This window comes from Balaenoptera physalus (assembly GCF_965194825.1).
Source record: "Balaenoptera physalus genome assembly, chromosome: 13".
In the NCBI taxonomy this organism is placed as follows: Eukaryota; Metazoa; Chordata; class Mammalia; order Artiodactyla; family Balaenopteridae; genus Balaenoptera; species Balaenoptera physalus.
In genome coordinates this window covers 89,846,461-89,867,161 of record NC_138892.1, presented here as the reverse complement: position 1 = coordinate 89,867,161, position 20,701 = coordinate 89,846,461, and the positions used below count along the sequence as shown (strand labels likewise).

Below are 20,701 nucleotides of genomic sequence, written 5' to 3'. Positions count from 1 at the left end.
TTATTGTCTTCATAACAAAACAAAAGATGAAGCTTAGATCTGGATCACTTGGTCCTTTCTCTTATCTCCTCCCAGTTCCAAAGCTTGCATCTCTAAATATCCAGGATTCTTTTAGATCTACATTTGGGCTCAATACGTTCAAGCCTTAGTGCAATCTTCTTTGTAGTTTTAGCCTTTTCCTAGAAAAAACAGCTTAGTCTATGCTTACCATAGTCGCTCTGATTCCTGTTATAATGCTGCTTTCCCTGGGCATACTGAGGATCCTTGCCCTTCTTGTACTGTCATTTTGGGGGGTTGGTGTTGCCACCCTTCTTACAGAAAGCCCAGTGGATTTTAAGAATGTTCACCATGTTTGCAAGAGTGTTATTGGCATGAAAAGAAAAACACTCCATAAATTTTAATAATGTTTTCCTTATCCTTTTAGTAACCCTAATATATATATATATATATATATATATATATATATATAACTTAATCTTCTCTGTTTTAAACTCTTTTTGCAAACGGTTTTATGATATACTTTTTTGTGCCTTGATTAATTTAAAGATATTTTAAAGATATTCTCTTGATATTTTTCCTGAGTTTTAAAATTTTGTTGTTTACATTTTAATTATTTTTTATTTGCATACCAATTTTCCTAGAACCATTTAATGAATGATCCACCCTTTCCCCAGTGATCTATAATGTCAGATCTGAAATAAATCAGGTTTTCATAAATGCCTGATTTCTATTATAGTCCATTGATTTGTTTTTCTGTTCCCATACCAATGCCACACTCTCTTAATTATTATAATTTTTATTCAAAATTTTCCTGTGTGGTAAAGCATCTGGCTCTTCCTTTTCAGGAGTGTCTGGGGTATTCTGAGCTGTTGACATTTCCATATGATTTTCCCCCAACATTTTATTATGAAAAGTTCCAAGAATGAAAAGAAGTTGAAAGAATTTTATAGCAAATAAACACCCATGAACCCACTACTTAGATTCTATAATTAACCTTTTGCCATATTGCTTTGTCACATAACTGTCCATCTCTCTATTTACCCATTAATCTACATATGATTAAAAAATTAGCTTTTAGTGTTCCATAAAACCTACTGAACTGTGATTAGAATTAAATTGAATATACAGAACATGTTAGGGATAACTGATATGGTTAGAATACACACATGTTCATGTAATCCATGAACATGGTATATCTCTCATTTATTTAAGTCATCTTTCATGCCTTCCAGTGAAGTATTATATTTTTCTTCTTGGAGATCTTGCAAAGATTTTCTGAAATTTATTTATACAACTTTTTTTAATTTTTGATTTTTAGGGGGTATTTTTAAAAGTTGTGTATTGTAAATGTCTGTTCCGGGTGTGTAAATGTATAATTGACTTTTTAATATGGATTTAAAAACTAATAATCTTATATCTAGCTACCTTGTTAAAATCTCTTAATAGTTCTAACACTCTACCTATATAATTTTTTTTGAGTTTTCTATGTATACAAGCATAAAATGATGGCTGTTCTCTTCAATAAGTGGTGCTGGGAAAATTGGACAGATACATGTAAAAGTATGAAATTAGAACACTCCCTGACACCATGCACAAAAATAAACTCAAAATGGATTAAAGACCTAAGTGTAAGGCCAGACACTATCAAACTCTTAGAGGAAAACATAGGCAGAACACTCTATGACATACATCACAGCAAGATTCTTTTTGACCCAGCTCCTAGAGAAATGGAAATAAGAACACAAATAAACAAATGGGACCTAATGAAACTTAAAAGCTTTTGCACAGCAAAGGAAACTATAAACAAGACCAAAAGACAACCACCAGAATGGGAGAAAATATTTGCAAATGAAGCAACTGACAAAGATTAATCTCCAAGATTTACAAGCAGCTCATGCAGCTCAATAACAAAAAAACGAACAACCCAATCCAAAAGTGGGCAGAAGACCTAAATAGACATTTCTCCAAAGAAGATATACAGATTGCCAACAGACACATGAAAGAATGCTCAACATCATTAATCATTAGAGAAATGCAAATCAAAACTACAAATGAGATATCATCTCACACCGGTCAGAATGGCCATCATCAAAAAAATCTAGAAACAATAAATGTTGGAGAGGGTGTGGAGGAAAGGGAACACTCTTGCACTGTTGGTGGGAATGTAAATTGATACAGCCACTATGGAGAACAGTATGGAGGTTCCTTAAAAAACTACAAATAGAACTACCATACGACCCAGCAATCCCACTACTGGGCATATACCCTGAGAAAATCATAGTTCAAAAAGAGTCATGCACCAAAATGTTCATTGCAGCTCTATTTACAATAGCCAGGACATGGAAGCAACCTAAGTGTCCATCATCGGATGAATGGATAAAGAAGCTGTGGCACATATATACAATGGAATATTACTCAGCCATAAAAAGAAATGAAATGGAGGTATTTGTAATGAGGTGGATGGATCTAGAGTCTGTCATACAGAGTGAAGTAAGTCAGAAAGAGAAAAACAAATACAGTATGCTAACACATATATATGGAATCTAAGGAAAAAAAAAAAAAAGGTCATGAAGAACCTAGTGGCAAGATGGGAATAAAGACACAGACCTACTAGAGAATGGACTTGAGGATATGGGGAGGGGGAGGGGTGAGATGTGACAGGGTGAGAGAGTGTCATGGACATATATACACTACCAAATGTAAAATAGATAGCTAGTGGGAAGCAGCCACATAGCACAGGGAGATCAGCTCGGTGCTTTGTGACCACCTAGAGAGGTGGGATGGGGAGGGTGGGAGGGAGGGGGATCCAAGAGGGAAGAGATATGGGAACATATGTATATGTATAACTGATTCACTTTGTTATAAAGCAGAAACTAACACACCATTGTAAAGCAATTATACTTCAATAAAGATGTTTAAAAAAAAAATGATGGCTGTTGATTTTTCCTGTTTAGTTCTCATGTTTTTGACTTATTTTCTTTTTCTTATTTTACTGGTTCAGATATCCTGTATAATGTGAATAGAAATGGTGATATCAGGCTTTTTTCTTTTTTCTAATTTTAAAGTTAATGTTTTAAAAATTTCACTATTGTGTTGATGTTTGCTGTAGGTTTTATTTGAGGGTGGGGTAGATATTTTTGTTTGTTAGCAAATTTGGAATTTATTTTTGAAGCAAATTAAGACTTTCCATGCAGTTCTGAATGTTTTGGGATTTGAAGCAATGATTTGAACCTATGAGAGTTACTTTTTTTTTTAAATTTTTATTTATTATTTTTGGCCATGTTGGGTCTTCGTTGCTGTGCGCAGGCTTTCTCTAGTGGCGAGTGGGGGCTACTCTTCATTGAGGTGCATGGGCTTCTCATTGTGGTGGCTTCTCTTATTGCAGAGCACGGGCTCTAGGCACGCAGGCTTCAGTAGTTGCAGCACTCGGGCTCAGTAGTTGCGGCACGCAGGCCCTAGAGCACACGGGCTTCAGTAGTTGTGGCTTGCAGGCTCTAGAGAGCAGGCTCAGTAGTTGTGGTGCACAGGCTTAGTTGCTCCGTGGCATGTGAGATCTTCCTGGACCAGGGATTGAACCCATGACCCTTGCATTGGCAGGCGGATTCTTAACCACTGCGCCAACAAGGAAGTCCCAAGAGTTACTTTTTAATGAGGATAAAATTTCTCAAGGGAAGATCTCTCTTTCATACTTTTATTTTTAACCACTCAGTAAGCAACCACTCCCCACCGCCATCTTTGCCCTCAGCTTAACGTTGCATGAGCACTCAATAAATACCCATTGATTAATGCCAAGGATTTATATGCTTCTAGTCCTGGGGTTTGATGGTTCATTTTGCATGAAAAACTTTTGCCAATTTGCTTTATTCTTGTTCATTCTAAAGCTGATATGTTGCTTGAGTCAAACTGTAGATGTCCTTTTGCTTGTCTTTATCTCATGCACAGCAAAAACAAAAACAAAAACGAAAAAAGGGAGGAGGAAATTTTTAGTTCTCTTAGTAATTCAGAATTTCTGTGAATTTCATATAGAACTCTTTTCCCAATAAAATTCTTAACATCCAGCAGTGACCACAGGTTAGAGTCAAGGTATCTAAATTGAGATAAGTTGGTAGTATGGGAGAAAACTGGGAATATGACTATTCTGAACTTTATTTTGGTAGTGGTCATAGGCAGAAATTATTTTTCTTTGTCTAAGTCTCCATATTAGTCAGCTGTTGCCAAAATAATGCCACATCCCTATCTGTCCAGAACTCAGCAACTTACACAGCATTAATTTTCCTAGCTCATGGTCCTGCAAGTTTGTTGGGTCATATCTGCTTGAAGATGCTCATTGGTTGACCTTGGCTCTAGGTTTCAGGTTGAGTTTAGGTCTGCTCCATATGTTTCTTCATTCTTCTTGAACCAACAACAATCTATCTCAAGAATTCAGGATGACAAGTCAAATTACACAAACACATCTGTGTTACATGTGCTAACAACCCATTAGTCGAAGCAAGTCACATGGCCAAGCCCAACATCAGTGGGGTAGAGAAATATACTCTGCCCTCTAAAATGTGCTGTGAGGTTGCATAGCAGAGAATGGGAATGAGTGAACACCCAAGAACAATAATCTAATCTACCACAGTCTTTCATATATGTGATGATTAAATGAGATAACATATATAATGTGCTTAAGGCATAGTAAATGCTCAGTAGGGTTGCCTATTATTATTGTTATTATTTTATGTAAAACAAAGCAATCAAACTAGCTGATCTTCAGAATACTTGATATATCTAAATTTTTGCTTTCCATTTACCACTTAAGATTCCTTCTTTTTCCTCACTTTGCCCCCCTGTTCTTTCCCTATTGTAATAGAATTAACAATAATATGGCTTTAGTCAATAAATCTCTTTGGGGGCTTCCCTCGTGGTGCAGTGGTTAAGAATTCGCCTGCCAATGCAGGGGACATGGGTTTGAGCCCTGGTCGGGGAAGATCCCACATGCCACAGAGCAACTAAGCCCGTGCGCCACAACTACTGAGTCTGTGCTCTAGAGCCCGCGAGCCACAACTACTGAAGCCCGTGCGCCTACAGCCCATGCTCCACAACAAGAGAAGCCACTGCAAGGAGAAGCCTGCACACTGCAACAAAGAGTAGCCCCTACTCGCTGCAACTAGAGAAAGCCCGAGCGCAGCAATAAAGACCCAACGTAGCCAAAGATAAATAAAAAAAGAAAGTCTTTGGTATTCTTATGATTATAGTCTTGTAATGTTTAGTACTCTCAGAATCTTTATCGGTGTGAAATTCAGTGCTGCATCTGGTGGAAGAAACATTGGCTGTTTATTTTCTCTTCTGTGTCTGCACTGGTTGAATGTTATATCGCGCAGATAACTGCTTTTGATTCAAAGAGGCAACATGATTTCAGACCTAATTACTACAGAAGTAATTGCTCCTTGGCAAATGGGACCTGCCAGTCTGCCCAGACTTCAAATGTCAAAGAGCCAAGTGAATGCAGGGCATGTTCAGATCCTCTAATGGAAATTCATTGCCCTTCTCAGTTTGGCAGCCTAGAAGACTAGGATTTTAGCCACCCAGATGTAAAAGGGAACTCTTTCAATCCCTGTTTCACCTGAGGCCGCAAGACAATAGAAGCACTGCATGCCAAGTGAGGTGCAGCATCACTTAGACGCATTTTGAGAAGATGGTAGTTATGGACTGATTTTGCAGATCATCTGCCGCCAGTCTATGAAAGAAGTTGGAGAGATTGGGAGGACTTAGCTGAAGATATAAGAGAGGACTGTTTAGAGAGAGCTTTTAGTATGTTGCTCATCCCCTTTCCTCATGGAGATGAAGTAGTGGAGAGGCTTCTTCTTGCTTTAAGTCAAGCAAAATGTGCTTCAGAGGAATACATTGGTTTCCTGTTGTTCAAGGGGCAGAGTTGACTGATGTCTGACACATGCTTTAAGCACCTAAAAGCAAGATTCTCTGGTTAGAGCTTCCTGCTTTGATGATGGGACAGGGAATGACATGAGTCTTTTCCATGGATCAAATGTGGGCCACCTGTGAGAAAGAAAGCTGGTCTTGGACTGCCTTGAATCCTGCCCAAGCACTTGGGGCAGGTAGGGCAAGAGAGCTCATCGAGAAAGGTGGCAGGAAGCCAGGAGCTGCTGCAGGACCTGTGAGCCAGGAGCCAGAGCAAAGCGATTTTCCTAGTTCTGTGCATGAGAGGTCTCAGTGAGGGCAGGAGCTCCACAAAGAACCCTTATGCACCTCATGAGTGAGTCAGCTTTACACAGTAGCCAGCCAGAGGGAGCCAGTGGCAGATTGCATCGGTTTTAGTCAGGCAAGACCTTCTCTCTGTGTCCTTACCTCTTCTCCCTTCTCTCTCCTGACCCCAGTTCCACCTTCAATCTTGCGTAGGGGAGAGGAAGCTAAATGAGATGGAGGAAAGGGAGAAGCAAGAGGGGGAAATTGAGAAAAGGTTGAATGTGTGGGTCCCCATTGGGAGTGCAGGTCCAAACACGGGGAGGAGGGAAATTTTAGCTTTAAATTCTGTAATTTTGACTTTCAATTATGAGACTCTTTTTCAGACAAAACGACTTTCTTATCTGAGAATGCCTGGAAAAACTAATTCCATCTTCCCAGAATTTCTTTCAGGAGCAGAGGAAGCATTAACCCCATAGAATGAACCAAAATTGAGGGTGTTGAAGAAAACAGTGGTTCTATAATTGAATCATACTAGTTTTACATGTTCACACTTTAAGAGAGGAAGCTTTTTGTTTTTGTTTTTCCTCCAAGCAGTTCCATGATTCTCTATTCCAAAGAGCATTGGTTCTCAACCAGGGGATCACATTCACCCTGGGTACCTCACCCTCCATCCACTAGGAGGCATGAAGAAACCTGTGGGCGGGAGCAGAGGATATATGTAAACTGAAAATCCATCCAACTGATTGCTTCCCTGTCCAACACCCTTATTTAAAAATTTCTCCCACAGGTAGACCTCAGACTTCTCTAAATTGTTCCCCTGTCATCTGGAAAGATTCTTTAAAATTACAGATCCTTATGCTCTATCATAGACCCACTGACTCAGAATCTTTGGGGGGTTTAGGAAGAGTCTTACAAATCTTGCAGGTGATTGTGGTCCACTGGGTTATAAGGTTTGGCATTTGGGAGGATGGACGAGATATTTTGAGAGTGCTGGCATCAGCAATGAATATATTGCTCTAAAAAGACCAAGTATTCTGGTGAAAGGAGTGAGGCTTCAAGAGTTTCTGCTATGTATTCTTTTAACAAAATTTATCTTTAAACATTTAGATTGCTATTTTAAGCGACTAGATAAATGTTAGAGTGTTTATTGGGTTGGTCTTTTCCCACTATATTGGAACATTACCTCTATTATAGTGGCTTCTTAGCCGTCTGGTAATTCTGTTGATGGGAGCTAAAATGGAAAACAGAGGGCACTATTAGCCCACAACTCCAAAACATAACAGTTGTTTGATTTTCCACCAATCTTGCCAAAAGTAGGCCAATGACAATATTGTTTCTAACCCACATGCCTCCCTCAGGCCAAGTTGGAAACCCATCCCTTGTGGCAGAACAAGTCTGTCACTGATGGAAAAGAATCAGTAAGTTAAAAATAAAGATCAGGTCCAGGAGTTTTGCCAGCATCAAGAATGTGCTTCATCAATAGGACAGGGTATAGGATAATGATCATTCTAATTTTCTTTGTCTTTTGCTTTGGAACTCTTCACCGTTGTTGAATAAGGACCAAATGAAATGCAATACACTGCTTTATTAGTGTTCTCTTAGCCAGTATATTAATTATTTTTCCTGACAAATGTCTGCGAGGAGCGGTATTAGAGTAGCCTGATTTATGGCCACTTCACTTTGCAAGTCATATGCTCAGGATAGCACAAATAGAGGAATATTTTAAGTGCCAAAAATATGAAATGTTAAACTTATTTCTGAGTGATTTTATTTTTGTTCTTGATTTAGAAGCATTAATATATTTTCTTGACAGCTGAACAGCGAGGGAGATGTTTTGGCTGGTGTAAATACCTATAGGCTGAAGAAGAATGCATTTATCTACTTACTGAGTTTGGGCATATTGTTGAGTTGAGAAATTTTAGATAAGGCACCCTCTTTACCTAATCAAGCACTGGAGGACAGCAGGACTGGGGAATGGCACTTTATTGTTCTTAGGTGGAAGAGGAGTGCTTTCTTGAGTGGTGAGGGAAAGAATGGGATAATTATTCTCAAATGACGGAAGATTTATCATAGGGAAGAATTCTGTGATGCCCCAGGGGGCAGACTTAGAGCCCTCTCCTTCAATCCCCATATTGGACTGGTCAAAAAGTACTGATGATGATTTTACTTCCTTACCTCTGAAATCTGTTGGTTCATCTCTTCCTCACACGTATCACCTTTGTTTAGACATATTTCCTATTTCAGAAGGAAGGAACAGAGAGAAGGTAGGAGAGGGAAAGGGGAAGAAACAAACCATTTACAGGTCTCCTCTCTATTCTTTCTTATGTTTTCTCCTTTCTCTGGTTCATCCTCAACTTCAGTCAGAGTAATTTTTCAAATCAGAAAATAAACTTATGGTTACCACAGGAAAAAGGGGGGGAGGTATAAATTGGGAGTTTGGGACTGACATATACACACTACTATGTACAAAATAGATAACCAACAAGGACCTACTATATAGCACAGGGAACTCTGCTCAATAGTCTGTAATAACCTAAGTAGGAAAAGAATTTGAAAAAGGATAGATATATGTATATGTATAACTTAGTCACTTTGCTGTGCACCTGAAAGTAACACAGCATTGTAAATCAACTATACTCTAATATAAAATAAAAATTAAAAAAAATTCTAGGGAATTATACACCACATCTGCTTAAAACAAAGCTGATTAATAAAACTTAAAAAAAGAAAGTCAATCATGTCACTTCCTCATTTAACATTCTTTACTGATTCCCCATAGCCTGGAGTTCAAACTCCTTGTCACGAAGAACAAGTGTTTTCCTGATTTGCCTCTAACAGAATTTTGTCAGTCTTATCTTCTGCTCCACAACCTTTTATTGAGGACATACGGAGCCACTTGAAGTTTCCAAATATGTTGTGCTCTTTTAGGCTTCCATGCTTGCATTTATACTATTCCTTGGACCTGGAATGTTCTTTTTCTTTTGAGTCCTGTTCACCCTTTCTCTAATACCATGCTCTCTTCGAAGCCTTCTCTGACCACTCCCTTAGCAGAGGTAGTGGCTTCTGCATCCAGTTTCTCAGAGAGCACTTTGTATGTCTGTGTACTGGTGTTTACTATTCCACCATCAGATGTCCTGCCCCTGCTCGCATGATACCGTGAGGTCCCTAGAGGCAGCTGTGTCACTGTCCCCAACCCCCAGTACACTGTGTTTCTGCAACAGAGAAACACTTTGTGTTGAAGCTCTTTACGAGGTGTTGAAGCTCTTTACAGGAGGATTTCATCTCGACATGAGTTAGAACTTTTAAACAATTATAGCTGTTCAAAAATTGAAGAGGCTGCCTGGTACAGAGTAGGTGCTTAACAAATAAGTGGCATATTGAATGAGCTGTAACACTTGAATCTCCTGTCACTAGGAAGTATTCAAGTTGTTTGACAGGCTCATTCAAGCATCATAAGAAGTGCTTCATGATGAATCATTGAAAAATTTTCATCAAGAGTTGATGAAATACAGTTAGGCTGTATTTCACTATATTTTGAGAAGTATCTATCTATCTATCTACGATATCTATCTACACACACATATACATATATATGACTAAAAGCTTCTATCTACCTAAATGATTAAAATAATATGAAATTTTTTCTACATCATATTTCTTTCTCTTTTTTCCTGCTTGAAGATTTGATTAGGACAGTCAAGTATGAATATTACTTAAAGTATTTTTCTTTTACTTTCAGCAACTAGGGCTATTCATACCTTCTCAATTCGTTTGCACAAGTCTTCAGGGTAATTCTTGCTGCTATTGATGACTAAAGTACCTATATGATAGGAGTGGATTGAAAAAGTTAATACTTTGAAGGCAAAGGAAAAACCTCATAGTTCCTCTTCAAAGTTAGAGAAAAAGAAGAGAAATTATGCAAAAAGGGAAATGGCATGTTTCATATTTTAATTTTTAAGACTGACTTGTATATGATAATTTATATCTCTTTGACTATAGCATTTTTATGTAACTTTATTATTTATCCAACTTTTCAAAGTGTCAAAATTTATATAGGAAAAGTACTACCTATTATTATGATGTACCCTTCGGTGTACAATCCTATACAATCCTTGACATGAAGTGATGCTCTTGATATCATTGAGGTAAACAGAATATCCGAAAAGAGAATCTTCCCTGACACAAGGACAGGATAATACCACATGGAGGAAAGAAGGGGGCATAGTTAGGGATGGTATAACAAATAGACAAAAATTACAAAAGTCTACATCAACTGTACTCCAATAAAAAAATTTCAGAAGAGCAAAAAAAAAAATATAAAAGTCTCAAGCAAGAGAAGTTTATTTCTCCATCATATAAGAGGGTGAAGGTAAGCTGGTGGTCCAGGGAGAGTAGGCAACTCTGCTCAGTGAGGATATCAGCCAACTAGGTCCTACTTGATGCTTTGCATTCCCGAGGGCAGCAGTTTTCAAATGTTAGCCTGTATCAGACCTGGAGGGCTTTTTAAAACACAGAATGCTGGACCCCAAGACCAGGGTTTCTGATTCAGTATGTCTGGGGTGGGGACTGAGAATCTGCATTTCTAAAAAGCTCCCAAGTGATACTGATGTTGCTGGTCAGGGGACTAGACTTGAAGAGGCACTGTTCTCGAGTGCTGTCCCCATCCTCCCTAGCCCCCTGGAAGGGAAAAACAGAAAGTAAAAAAGGTATGGCCCAGAGGTTACACATATTTCTTCTGCTCAGATTCTTTTAGGCAGAACATAGTCAAATGGCCACATCTACCTCCAAGAGAAGTGAAAGTACAATAGCTTCTATTATTAAAGGGAAGAAGAAATCATTCCAATATTGAGTCTTCTGACTTATGAACAAGTTATATTGTCCAGGTTATTTAGGTCTGTGATTCTCTCAGCAGTGTCTTGTATTCTTCAGTGAGCAGGTCTTTCACATCTTCTATCATAATTACTTTTAACTGTTTCATATTTTTGAAGCTATTGTAAGTGATATTATTTTTAATATTAAAATTTTGAATGTTTGTTGCACATATATAGAAATACAGTTGTCAGTTCTTTCCAAAGAGATCTATAGAATCAATACAAACCCAATCAAAACCCTAGCAGGCTGTGTGTGTGTGATATTGACAAACTGACTCTAAAATTCACATGGAAATGCAAAGGACCTAGAAGAGCCAAAATGACTTTGAAAAAGAAAAACAAAATTAGAAGGCTAATATCACCTAATTTTAAGACTTATAAAGCTACAGTAATCAATAAACTATGGTAATAGCGTAAAGATAGAAAAACAAGATCAATGAACAAGAAAGGTCCAGAAACAGACTCATACATATATGGACAAGTGATTTTTGACAAAGGTGCAGAGAGAATTTAGTGGAGAAAGGATAGTCTTTTCAACAATAGTACTGGAATAACTGGATATCTATATGCAAAACAAACCAGAACAAACTTCAGTTCAAACCTTATACCATATACAAAAGTTAACTCAAAATCTCAAAATGGATCAGAGACTTAAATGTAAAATCTAAAACTATAAGACATCCAGAAGAAAGCAAAAGTAAAAATCTTTGTGACACTAGGCTAGATAAAGATTTATTAGCTATGACACAAAAAATATGATGTATAAAATAAATATTAATAAATTCAACCTCATCAAAATTAAAAAACTTCTCCTCTCCAAAGGAGAAAAGAATGAGAAGACAAGCCACAAGCTGGGAGAAAATATTTGCAAAGCATATAACTGTTAAAGCATTGTATCCACAATATGCAGAAAACTCTCAAGACTCAATAACATGAAAATAACACAGTTAAAAATGGGCAACAAAATTAAACAGACTTAACCCAAGAAGCTACATGCATGGCAAATAAATACATGAACAGATCCTTAATATCACTATGTATCAGGAAAATGCAAATTAAAACCACAATGAGATACCACTACACACCTATTAGTTGGCTAAATTAAAAAGATTGGCATATTAAGTGTTGACCAGGATGTGGAGGAGCTAGAACTTTCAAACTATGCTGTTGGGAATGTCAAATGGTAAAGCCACTTTGGAAAAGTTTGGCAGTTTAACTCTCTTAAAAAGTTCAACATACACTTACATATGACCCAGCCATTCCACTCTAAGGTATTAGCCTAAGAGAAAAGAAGTCATATGTCCATACAAAGAACTTCTACATGCATGTTCACAGCAGCTTTATTTGTAAATACCCCAAACTGGAAAAGAGCCAAATAGGTGAATGGATAAACAAATCGTGGCATAGTCATACAATGGAATGTTACTTAAAAATAAAATGGAAGGAACTAATGATCTATACAACAACATGGATATATACCAAAATTTCTATGAAAGAGTCCAGATAGTGAGTACATATTGTACGAGTCCATTTTGATAAAACTTTGAACATGAAAACTTATCTATATTGACAGAGCAGATCAGGTGTTGCCTGAGAGGGTAGGTGGGATGAGTAAGTGAGAGCAATTAGAAAAGGCACGAGGAAATGTGGGAGTGATAGAAGAATCATTACCTTGAAAGTGATAATGGTTTCATGGGTTTATACATATGTAAAACTTATCACATTGTACACTTACTGTGCTTATTGCATGCTTTTATATCTCAATAAAGTTGCTTTAAAAAAGGAAAAGAGAAAAAAATATAAGGCTCAAATAATGTATGAGTTATTGTAGCTTATATTGATTTTTAAAAGATGTACTAGAATTCAATTGAACTAAATGGATGTTTGACTATTTTCAACTATTTTAAAAGCGGTTCATGTACATGAAAGCCTAAGCATGGATGAGGTTCAAGGGATATTTTAGTTGTGTTGTCTTCATGTTACCAAATAGGGAACACGTATCTAGAGTCAGAGTGATTGACAGGAAGATCTTGGAAGACCAGAATTTTAGTTCTGATTTCTCCAAATGTCCTGGAACTAGCTTATTTCTCTGACCAATCTAATTTTGCCACCTGTAAAATAGACAAAATAATACTTAGCTCAGAGGACAGGGTGGAGAAAGGAGACAGAATAGCTAGTAAAAGGGCTGTTAGATTGTTTGAAGTAGGAATAATTACTATCCCTACATATTCTTTTTCCGGACATTCTCCTTAGTTTTTCCACTCCCTGGAAATCTCTTTTGTCATTCAACTTCAGTTGGCATCTTTCCTATTTAAAGCAAAATGTGTTGAGTCGGCAGATTTGACGGACTTCTGAAGCCTCTAGTGACTCGGGGCTGACAAAACTCTTAACTCTTTTTGGCCCAGAAACTGAAGCTCAGGAATTTATCCTTTTCAAGTTGCTTTGGGGGCAATTGTGGTTTTTCCCCAAGCTTGGTCTTGCAGGGGCAGCCGATTGAGTGAAGGAGTGAGTCTGCTTTTATACCCAAGCTGAAGCTTTGAGTAAAACTTAGCTGCTGTAAGAGGATTAGGGGAGGGCTGGAATGCACTCCTTGCCAGATTGAAGTGTTAGCATCTCCCAAAGGTGTCTGTTTGGGGTGAGTCATTTTAGCTGCTTATATCGGAGCTCAGCACAGACCCTTGTACAGATGCTTCAGAGAAACAGCATTGAGGTGTCCACAACTAACACATAAGCATTATCACCAAGCACTAAAGTTATAACGAGCAGCCTGTGAGACCAGATGGGATGTAGAGGATGGGCTTTTGTATAATGCCTTCCCAGTGACAACCTTTCCCTTTCCTACAGGATAGAGGAGAACTTCAACCAGTGGGGTGCTGGTAAATGCTTAACCACCGGCTCAGGGCGGTGGGGAGAGGACTGATTTTTAGTGTCTTCCAATTTCCCTGATTTAAATACTATCGTCATGGTCAATTTCAAGTTTCTAATATATTGTCAACCAGCTCACAAATTCCACAAAGTTTAGATTGGCTCTCAAAAGCCAGCGCAAGCCGGCTCCAACACGCCACTGGATTAAACAAACCAGTGGGCAAGGGCAGCCATAAAGTAAAGCCAGGGTCGTTCTCCATATCTCGCCCCTAACTCTACCCCTGGATTAGCAGGTCCTGTAAGAGTTCGTGAATTGCCTAAGGTCCCACCAACACTCAGAGACAGAGATGAGACTTCTAAAAACTAAAGAATGGATAAGATATTGTTTTTTTCCTTCTCATACTTTCTGATTAAACGTTAGTGTGTCTTGAACAGTTTGAGTCAAACCTACGAAAATTTCTCAATTATCAGGATCAAAGTTCCCTTTAAGGTAGTTGATTTTTAATTTCTGGGCTGAAATGGTGCTGAGAAAGAAGATGCTGTGGTGTTTTCTCTGGAACATTCCCCAAGCATACTAGTTCTCAGTGGGGTCAGAGTGATACATCCCCTGGGGAATGTTTAGGAAATTTGTTGGGAATATTTTGAATTGTCCCAATGATTTAGGTGCTTCAGTGGCTTAAGTGTCACCATAGCATATGGAGAGGCAGAGACACTCAAGATTTTGTAATACCAGGACAGTCTCACGTAAAGAATGGTCCTGTATTCTGTACAACTTCAGATGTTCCCAATAGGCATCCATGTAAGTGAAAAACGCTGTTTACAATTTTCTAAGCCTGGAATGTAACACCATTTTACCTATGAACATATAGTAAATTTTTACCATGTAAACATACACAGAATTTTCTAAGAATGCAACTACCATGTAAGTGGAAGGGAAATTATGTCACATTTTGGTGAGAACATTATCAAGCATGACATAATATTACCGAGTTATCTCCCAATTTGGAACAGCATATCATTGCCCAGAAGATGGCCTAGTGTTTGTAGCTATTGCACATTCAAAGTGATTTAAAGTATACAGGAATACAGTTGTTTAGCCTTTATTTCAAGATGTCAAATACAAACAAAAGTGTGTTTTAAATCTAAACATTTGTTGTAGATAAGCGCAAACATAGGACTACTTCATTATGTTTTCTGGTGTATTCGTGTTTGAGCATTTCCACCTTGAAAAATATATCATTTCATTATGTTTACTCTGTCCACTATCCAGTCCAGCACCCTAGTCAGGAAACTAGGAAACTCAGCTCCTCTCTCCTTCCCACTCCTTAGATTCATTCACTATGTTCTGTTGATTCCATCTCCTACGTGTCCTCTTCTCCCACTACACCGGAGCTGCCTTAGTTCAGGTGCACACTATTTCCTGTCTAGACCATTCCAAAATCTACCAATTAATCTCTCATTGTGCACTCTCCCCACCCCACTCCCGCCAACCCATTCTCTACACAAATGTTAAATGATCTTTCTAAAACACAAATCTGGGAAAGTTACTTCCCTACTGAACATTTCATTGGGTCCTCGCAGAAGAGAGGATAAAACCTAGACTTCTCAGGATGGTGCCATGAGACAGTCTCTGTTGATCTCTGTCTGCTCTCAAATCAGACTTCGGCACAGTGAACCATCCACGCCATTTCATTTCTCTGCGATTTGGACACACTGTTGTATTTGTTAGGAAACCTTTCTCCTCAGTCCTGCCAGCCTGGCAAATTTCATTCATCCTTTAAGACCCAGCCCAATTTCCTCTTCCAAACCTCCCTGACATGATGGCTTCAAGTGATCCTACTACTCCCCTTTCTTAATGATGTTTAGTGAACTCTATTAGAACAGTCCGATTACTACCAGGCATGATGCCAGCCCATTGTCCCACTTCCCTGTCCGTGTGAGAAGATGATGGCGAGGGAAGAAAGACGTCACGATTGTCAAAGTTGACCTGCCAGCTGGATGCAGGCAATTGGAGGCTCCTAGCCCTCTCCCCTGTCTTTGGAATGTACATTTCACCCACCATTTCCACACTAGGAGCTACTTCAAGGACATAGCCTTGAGGGGTAAGATATTGTTGAGACCATCTGGATGGTACATACGTGACTGAACATAATTAAGGCCTCTATATACATTTTTAAGATTCCCGCCAGCAGGTGCAGAGACCTACTCATCTTGTGGTCCCAAGACAAGCCTCCTAAGTAATCTCCCTTGCTGATTACACCTGCCACCTACCAATCTGGAGTGGTTTGCCTGTTTCATTGGTCTCTCCTCTGTGTAGGGGGGCCGATTTTGAATTTCATCCAGGTAACCAACCAAATTCCTGAGGTTGCAAACTAACAGCGATCCTTGGCCTTGAGGGGAGGGCTGTCCTTCCCAGCCCTTGCTTCACAGGGATGCCAAAGCCAGATGAGCAGGCCTTCAAGAGGACTGCTTGAAAGATGGGGAGAACTGCATCTTTTTTTAAAAAAATTAATTAATTAATTAATTTTTATTTTTGGCTGCATTGGGTCTTCATTGCTGTGTGTGGGCTTTCTCTAGTTGTGGCGAGCGGGGGCTACTCTTCGTTGCGGTACGCGGGCTTCTCTTGTTGCGGAGCATGGGCTCTAGGCGTGTGGGCTTCAGTAGCTGTGGCACGTGGGCTCAGTAGTTGTGGCGCACGGGCTTAGTTGCTCTGCAGCATATGGGCTCTTCCTGGCCCAGGGCGCAAACCCATGTCCCCTGTATTGGCAGGCGGATTCTTAACCATTGTGCCACCAGGGAAGTCCGAGAACTGCATCTTGATTCCTGGCTGGATTCTTTTTTTTTTTTTAAAGTATCTTTTTATCTTTATTTTTTAAGCACAAATGCCCACACAACTTTTACTTACAAGGTAGTTCTGTATAGACTGAATTAAAAAGTTAGTGACCTTGATATTACAAATTATGTACAATTAAATGTAGTTCACAGGGTACATAATTACACTTCTTACTTCAGAGGGCAATTATAGTTGAGACCGAAAGAAAGTGTAATGTCCACTCATAGGTAACAGGATGGGAAGTCTCCCTGAAGTTTTTGCAGACGATTTTTATTTGTTATTGCACAGTGTGAATTTCTAGGGGAAAAAATAATACACTAACCCTTGGGTCCCATACAGGCAAATTAAGATTGCATTCTTCAGGTTGTTTCAATAGGACTGGCTTTTGCCATTCCCATTTAGAAAATACCAAGAAAAATTTATGTACAGGAGTTGATGCTATTGCATTTGGATAAAGCTGGCAAGTTCTTGCTACTAGCATAGCCCAGGAAACACCACAGAGGAAACCTAATATGTTGGAATAGATGTGGCATTTAGCCCACAGTTTGATAGCTCTCAGGGTTAACCTGAAGTTGTCAATGTTTAGTACTAGATGTAAAATTTCATCAGTTACCCTGCAACGTTAAGATTTCTTATATATCTTACATCTAAATTTTAAAGCAGACTGTCATCTCTTAAGTCCAAGTCTTCTGGAAGAGTCTGCAGTGCTCATCTGGCAAACAAAATATCAATCTCTATCCCATGAAAACACAGCTTGATAACTGATTACAAATGCCTCTTCGACAGCTCTTACATCTTTTACTTCTCCCTGTAATTTCAACTTATCATAGAATGAGGTGAAAAAGTCGCTTCGATCATCATGTCTTGGGGCAACACACAACGCATCAATATCGGTACCTTTCCTAGGTACTCCTCATCTATAAGATCCAAACGTAAAAACTCTTACCAGGTTATTTAATTTTCCCCAAATGAAAATCCTGCGCAGCAGTTCTCTTCCTCTCCCAAAACCCCCAAAGGACTTGAGTGGCAATTAGTTTCTGTGTAAGTAGGCGGTCACATTCCTTGGGGGTTGCTAAACTGATGGGACAGATGACGCCATGGTGCTTCTGCCGCGGCTGCGCTCGCGATAACCGCGTTGTACGTCGGCCGCGTCCGCCCTGGGCGTGGCCACTGAGGCGGGAGGGAGAGGGGGCGGGCCTCAGCGCCGGGTCGACGCCTCAGCGCCGGGCCCACGCCTCAGCGCCGGGTCGACGCCTCAGCGCCGGGTCGACGCCTCAGCGCCGGGTCCGCGCCCAGCTCCGCCCCCGCTCCCGCCTCAGGCCCTGCGGCCTTCACTGCTTCGCCTCCTTCCTCTTGGTCCTCACGTGGCGCCCGAGAGCTACCACAGCAACGTTCTAGAACCCTGGCTGGATTCTTGCTGAACTTCAGAATCAGTAAGTCCTCCACGTTACCGATAGAGCCAAGTGCGGTTAAGAGATTTCTTGCCAGAAAAACAGTGATAAATACCATTTCTGCAGAGCTTATCGTATACCAGACCCTGAATATACATTATTTATGACTCCAAAGAACCTTCTGGGATAGGTATTATGTTCTGTTTTGCAGAGACACGCTTTGAGAAGCTAGGTGACTCTTGGTGACTGACTGCTAAGTGGTGAGGTAGATATTCTGTCCTAGGGTGCTCAGCCCATTCACTTCGGATTATCAGGGTCACAGGGTAGCGAGGGTAGGAGAAAGACCTGTTCACTTACTTTTTTTTTTTTTTTTTTTAACTGAAGTATAGTTGATTTGCAGTGTTGTGTTAGTTTCAGGTGTACAGCAAAGTGATTCAGTTATACATATATGTATATACCTATTTTTTTCAGATCCTTTTCCCTTATAGGTCATTACAAAGCGTTGATTATAGTTCCCTGTGTTATATAGTAGGTCATTGTTGATTATCTATTTTATATATAGTAGTGTGTTTATGTTAATCCCAAACTCCTAATTTATCCCTCCCTACCTTTCCCCTTTGGTAACCATAAGTTTGTTTTCTATGTCTGTGAGACCTGTTCACTTCTAAAGACACGCCAATCATAGTAAAAGTGAAAAGAATAGAAATGAGACTAAATGGGCAATCCAGAATTATTACTCTTTGCAGTTTTTAATGCCATTATATAGCAGGTACAGCAGTATTTCTGTTTCTGTTTTTAGAAAGGACACTAACTTTAAAATAATGTACTGCCAATGTCGATATTTTAGCTTGTTTTAAGCCTTTGACTTCTTTCTGGTGTGTTACAAGAATTTAAAATTTCTCCACTTCTAAAACAGACAATATCTGTTTTTGAACTAAAAGTCATGTTACTCTTCATTTTTTATAGATTTCAGGGCATATTCACAGATACTTGATAATTTGGTCCCCACAGTCACATTGTGATGGAGAGAAGTGGCATCAGTATCTTATTTTGCACACGATGAGATACCAGGTGCAATCAGAGATACACAGAGACTCCCTCAGGGTCTCACAGCGGATCCAAAATAGGGTTGAGACTCAGTCTTACCATCTTCCTCCTCAAAATTTTCCCTGTGATGTCTCACCATCCACATATCTTTTTCCTTAAATTTCTTAATTTTTAAATTTCTTAATTTTTATTAAATTTAACAAAAAGCAATATGGAAACATGAAGACAGTTTGTTTTTCTTCACTAAATTTAAATTCTTAAATTTCTTAAATACTGAAGAAAAGTACTTCATGTAGCAATTTATCAGGACTTAAAGGCTGGAAGCCGAGGGTATGTACAAGTTATTTCTGAAATTCTCCTTATAAAAAATGATTCTTAATATAGATTACAGTTGCATCACACGGTTGCCATAGCTAAGAGCTATGAGGTTTTCTTATGTTTAAATTTTTGAATAATTAAATGAACAGCAGTAAGTACAATGTAAATTTCTTAAACTTAATTAAAGGATACCCCTATAGAAAGCACTATTGTGAAATGTATGTGGAATGATTAAAGCGTTTAGTACATATAGGGTAATTTTTCCTAGTGCTTAAAAGGTCACTAGAAAGAAAAAAGTGACAAATATGCTGTTTTAAGCTTTTTTTTTTTGCCACTTTAAAAATGTCACAGTGAGTGAAAGGAAAAAGCTGCCCGATAGCAGATGAATGGGTATTGACAGCTGCACCAGTGTTAAATGCTGCATGGCAGAAAAATCTAGGGAAAAAAACCAAACTGTATTCACGTTTCCATATTGCTTTTTATTAAATCGCAATAAAGAGACTTTAACTTTGATTGATATCTGAATTTGATAATAAAAGCAATTTGTGAGACAAATCCATGTACACACAGAAAAGATAGGTATATAATATAAGACATTTTAATCATGCACTAAATGTAAAATGATCCTGACAACACATGTGATATTTTATGGTGTCCATATGGTATTGCATATGCAGCTTATAATATACAACTGGTATCTGGATAACATATGATATAGATGTAAAGCACACCCTACAAGCTTAGAATTCTATGGTTACACACACACACGCACACACACAGAGGCACAATATTCATGCTTTCTCTGTGCTGAATATACATTATACATTTAACCCTTGAACCTGTGTATTCATATTGTGAAGGGCTCGGGTTCCTTTCTAGGGACATGTTAGATTTCTTTTGGCTTGAACAACGCTTTCCCCAGAAACATGGAAAATTCATCATGTTGGATAGCCAGGTGTTCTCCATTTGCAAATATTATTACCTTGTAGGATTAGAAGAAGGTTTAATTATGAGAGAGGATAAATAAACAATGCAGTAGGCAGAAAGGCCCACCAGGCCCCTTTGTTTGGGGGTGTCCTCTAGGAACTCATGGTCTCATAACGCAAGGGGGGGAATTTCTAAGCCAGAGACTACAGGGTCTCTGCCGACAGACTCTGATGCTCAGTCGGAAGTGTCTTTTGCTCTTGATTGTT

At 38.9% G+C, this 20,701-nt stretch overlaps 1 long non-coding RNA gene and 1 pseudogene across 2 annotated transcripts; one reads left to right on the top strand and one right to left on the bottom strand.

Annotated features, from left to right (window-relative positions):
- Positions 1 to 458: 458 nt before the first annotated feature.
- LOC309640722 lies at positions 459 to 11,017 on the top strand. Its single transcript, XR_014252357.1, has 2 exons — positions 459 to 1,487; positions 2,912 to 11,017. It is a non-coding gene; the product is annotated as an uncharacterized lncRNA (long non-coding RNA).
- Positions 11,018 to 14,995: 3,978 nt separating this feature from the next.
- LOC309641295 (poly(A) polymerase alpha pseudogene) lies at positions 14,996 to 17,969 on the bottom strand (annotated as a pseudogene). Its single transcript has one exon. The product of its transcript is annotated as a poly(A) polymerase alpha pseudogene (transcript).
- Positions 17,970 to 20,701: the final 2,732 nt, after the last annotated feature.